Source organism: Eublepharis macularius, chromosome 2 (genome assembly GCF_028583425.1).
Source record: "Eublepharis macularius isolate TG4126 chromosome 2, MPM_Emac_v1.0, whole genome shotgun sequence".
Lineage (NCBI taxonomy): Eukaryota > Metazoa > Chordata > Lepidosauria > Squamata > Eublepharidae > Eublepharis > Eublepharis macularius.
The window spans coordinates 152,254,896-152,260,060 of NC_072791.1; positions in this window are offsets into that span (position 1 = coordinate 152,254,896).

Consider the following 5,165-nt stretch of genomic DNA (forward strand, 5'->3'; position numbering starts at 1 on the left):
CTACTGTGCAACTAAGCATTAAAGTGTTAAGCGTCAAACGGAACATGGATATTCACATGGTAGAGCTGGAGCAATGATTGCCCTTGACTCATTGTGAATGTATGGAAAAGACAGAGAGAGGAGCTGGATCGCAAATGCATGAGGGCTGAACCAGATATGATGGAATTCCTGGGTCTATCTCAGGGATGGTGCTGCCATTTTAAAGCCTAATGCTGGACATTTAACCTGCAGCGCACTGGGACAAGGTGCTCTTGCTCCACCCAACCCTCATCTTTTCAAGAGCTGAAACAGTCAACAGAGGGGCCACTTCAGCACTTGAAAAGACACAGGCAGGTATACAAGACCACCTCACCCCGTGGCGTATTCTTAAATGGCTAGCAGTTAGGCTTTTAAATGGTAGCAGCATTCCTGAGGTGGACCTGGTGATGCCGTCTTGTCTAGTTCAACCCTCAGTGCAGGATAACATATTTAGCACATTAGCAGCTACTGCTAATACAATGGTTTGGGGGGAGAACAGCTAATCTCTAACCCTCTTCCCAGCTCAAAAGTACAGAACACAAGAGAGCTCTGGCATCTCTTACATGCACCTGTTGTATTATTTTTCTAAACGATTTATCTATGATGAGTACTGAAGGCCGTTCACAGTTAAACAATTAAATATACTTCCCAAACAAAAAAATAACCTTTTAAAAGCAAGAACACAGTATTAGCAGGGGCAGAGACCACCCCAATATATGTGCTCTTTCAGTTTATGTTCTGGGTGAAAGGTTTAAACCCCTTTCAGATTAAGAAAATATCTACCCCACTCTCCACCTACTTAGCACTGCTGCCTGGGCTTGATACTGAGAGCAAAGCTACAAGTGATGCCTGACACAAGTTGGACGCTTGTCAACTTCCCTCAAGTTTTGACGGGAAACGTAGGTGTCCTGGTCTTGCAGCTTGGCTCTCCATTTAATTGAAGTTTACAGAACAGCAGTCTATGGGAGCGAGAACATGCGGTTGGGAAGGGAGTGCAGGCGTCAGGCTCTCGCTGGGTGCACCCCTTCCCCTCTGCTGGGTGTGTGTGTGGGGGGGTCTGTAAACCAATTAAATGACGAGCCAAGCTGTAAGATCAGGACGCCTACATTTCCCATCAAAACTTGAGGTAAGCTGACAAGTGTCCAACCTGTGTCAGATGTCACTTGTAGCTTGGCTCTAAGACTTTAGTGGAGACACAGGAAATTTTCTGAGTAGTACGAGGAGCTGTGGCTCACGCTATTACAGGGGTCCCCGAACGTAGTGCTCATGGGTGCCATGACTCCCACTGACACCTTTTCTGGCACCCATCAGGAGTTTTTAGAAAGTAGGCAGGGCCAGGAGGGAATTTTGCCTAACAAGGTTTCTGTTTGGCCATTGGAAATTTGACTGGCTGTGAAGATTTTTAAAAATATTTCTTGGGCAGAATCTGCCTCTACATCACAAGGATCTTCAGTGTTTGACTGAAGATAAGCTGTGAGAGCTGTTTTATGGCTGGCTGTGCCTCCTGTGGCAGCCATTTTGTGGCTGTGCCCCCCATGGTATTTCACTACTGCATTACTGTAATATATCACCATGGCTTTTTAGTCTTTTCTGTTACCTGAAACTGGAAGCAGTGACCACAGTGCTGTTAAGTTTTCAGTTAGTAGCTGTGTTAGTCTGTAGTAGAAGGTCAGGATTTGAGCCCAGTAGCACCTTATAGACCAAAAAGATTTTCAGGGTGTAAGCTTTCTAGAGTCTGACAAAAGGAGCTTTGACCCTCAAAAGTTTACACCCTGTAAATCTTGTTCTTTAAGGAGCTGCTGGACTCAAATCTCACAATGTTATTAAGTTCAGCATTTGTGTCAATGGAAAGTTACCTCTGAAGTCCAAAACAATAAAATTTGATTTTAAAAATGGGGAACTTTACAAAAATTAGGAGACTAGTTAGAAGGAAGCTGAAAGGGAAGCACAACAGAGTCAAATCCCTACAGGATGCTTGGAAGCTATTTTAAACTACACAAATTGAAGGCCAGATAGAATGCATTTTCCAAGTTGGGAAAGGTACTGCCAAATGATACCTGCATGGTTAACAACCGAAGTCATGGAAACCATAAAGGCAAAATGTGTTTTTTTTTTAAGTAGGTCTATCCTGAACAGACAGAAGCTGTTAAAAGTGTAAGTTAATAATTAAGCATGCAGAAAGAAAATTTGAGAAGAAAATTGCTAAAAGTTTCAAGGCAAGCAATAAGCATTTATTTAAATATATCCAGAATAGAAAACCATCCAGAGAAGCAGTTGGGCTTTAGGATTGCCAAAGAATAAAAGGATTGCTAAAAGGAGATGGCAGAGAAGCTTGATGAATTTTTGTATATGTGTTCACTGTGAAAAGTGTGAAGCATGTACCAAGCCCACAATCACTATTTTCAGGAAGGGAGTATGAAGAACAACCAGACTGAAGTGGTAAGTTCTAAATCTACTGGAGAAATTAAAAAACAGTAATCTCCAGGTCTTGATGTCATACAGCTGAGAATTCTTGAGGAACTCAAACGAGAGATTGTTGTCCTACTAACCAATATATGCAAATTCTCGCTAAAATCAGTCACTATACCAGAAAATCAAAAAGAGTCCAGTAGCACCTTTAAGACTAACCAATTTTATTTTAGCATAAGCTTTCGAGAATCAAGTTTTCTTCTTCAGATGCCTGATACAGATGCCTCTGTATCAGGCATCTGAAGAAGAGAACTTGATTCTCGAAAGCTTATGCTAAAATAAAATTGGTTAGTCTTAAAGGTGCTACTGGACTCTTTTTGATTTTGCTACCACAGACTAACACGGCTAACTTCTCTGCATCTATACCAGAAAATGGGAGAGTAGCAAATATTACACAATTTTTTTAAAAGGGGTCCAGAGGGGAACCAGGAAATTACATACCAGTTTGCCTAGCATCTGTCCAGGCAAATTAGTAGAAACTATAATCAAAGATTATTAGGTGAATAATGAAACAAAGCCTGCTAAGAAAAAAATCAGCATGGCTTCTGCAAAGGGAAACTGTACCTCACCAGCCTTTTGGAGTTCTTTGAGAAAGTGAACAAACATGTAGCTAACAGTGACCCAGTCAATATTACCTACGTGGAATTTCAAAAGTGTTTTGACAAGGTATCCAAAGATTACTGAGCAAGCTTAGCAGTTGGGATAAAGGCATGCCCTCTTCTGGATAAAAGATTGGTTAAATGACAGGAAGCAGAGTGTATAGACCGTTCTCTCAATGGAGGGATGTAAGCAGTGGGATGGTTCCACAAGGATAAGCATTGGGACCATAGGTGGGACCATTGCTCTAATTTGTTCATAAATTATCTGGGACTGACTAGGGGTGTGCAGTGTAGTGGCAAAAGTTGCAGATGACTCAAAATTATTCACGATGGTGAAAACCAAGGCTCCAGAAGGATCTCCACAAATTGCCAATGATGTGCTAATGAAGTTCACTGTTGGTAAGTGTAAGGTGAAGCACGTTGACACTATGGAAGCTATTCTCCTATTACTTTAACTGGCATGGTCACTGTAAAAGCGCGCTTGTGGATTGCTACCATTCTTTATTGGTTCAAGCTAATGACTAAACCCTCCAGTTTAACTGGCCTAATAGCACGAGACTCTAGAGTACCACAATGGATTAAAGCACAAACTGGGTTGTTATGGTTTCTCTAAACAGTTCCTGATGAATATGGAATATGGCTCTGTCAAACCCTTCATGAAACAAAGAATTCTGGATATTGAAAGGCAGTATGACTTGAATCAAAGGTCATCTCCCAGGAATAGGAAATTTAAACCAAATGATGATGCCTTACTTACAAAATCTGGTTAAAGCTTGACTACAGGAGAGCAGTTACCCTCCTTAGAATGGATATATTACTGTCAGCGGTCATAGAGGGTAAATACACAAAACAACCACTCGAGAAAAGAGTGTGCGTATGTGGAACCAGGAAGACAGAAACAAGGAAACGTACTTTTTGAGCGTGAGCTTTATCAAAATACTAAAGCAACCTTCATAACTCCAATCTGCAATCAGTTCTCGGGAAGAAATGATAGATTTTATCTAGATAAGCTTTTAGCCAACAAGGATCAAGAAATTACTCTAAAGGTGGCAAAATTCGCTGTGTAGGCCATACCGATCAGGAAGTATTTTATAGGGGGAAATATTTAAATATTTTATAACTTCAGGGATTTAAGTATTTAACAATTTGGTTTTAGGAAACTCAGGTCTTAAGTTTTAAAATATTTAAGAATCTGAACTCTGGAATTTTATTGGACAGCTCTGTAAATATGACCTTGATTGTAGGGTGCATGTTACTACTTTTGGTCTCTGTAATAAAAATATTACTTTAAAGAAAACTTAAATAGTTCAAGCCCTTTGCACCACTTGGAATCTACAAAAAAATTAAGATAATTGATCTTGTTAATAAGTCTTTCAAGGTTTAACTGGGTTTAATTCTTAAGTTAGAAATATCTAGTGTATCCTTTAAACACTAGTGAGGAAATGTTCTGCACATTTCAAAAGCTTGCATACTACATTATAAATCCACAAATTGCTGAGTGTAATTAAAAGCATTCATGATTATATTGAAGCTGGAGATTACTTTTGAAAAACCTGGTGAGGATAATCAACGCTACCAGTAAAAAGCAAGGTTTCCCATTGCATTTGGTGATGTAATATGCTCGTCTATGCTTTACAACCGGTCAAAATACGCTCGTGTTGGACTTGCGACTATGGGTGCACCCACCTCAATGTGTAGGAAAGTGACTGCGCGCAGGGCAAGGCCCCTAGTTCTAAGCCACACAGAATCTGATAGTGTGCAAAATCTGACAATTCCAATTCGGTAGCTTCAAGATTCCCTCTTTTAAGTTGTTGCTGAAGCTGGCAGTAAGAGACTGTCAAGGGATATTTTCCTACCCCCAATTTGCTGCGCATTATACTATTTTAATGTTTTACTTGTATCCAAACTAGATAATTTCTGATTAGAACCGACTACATTAACAAGAATCCATCCTTCTGTCTCCCCCTAGCAGCAAACTGCCACTATCCTCTCTTCATAAGAAGGGGGGGGGGGTCTTAAACCGAGCGTGCTCTCTTTCCTCCCATCCACGTGTCCTCTCCTCAGTCTGCCGGGAAGCAG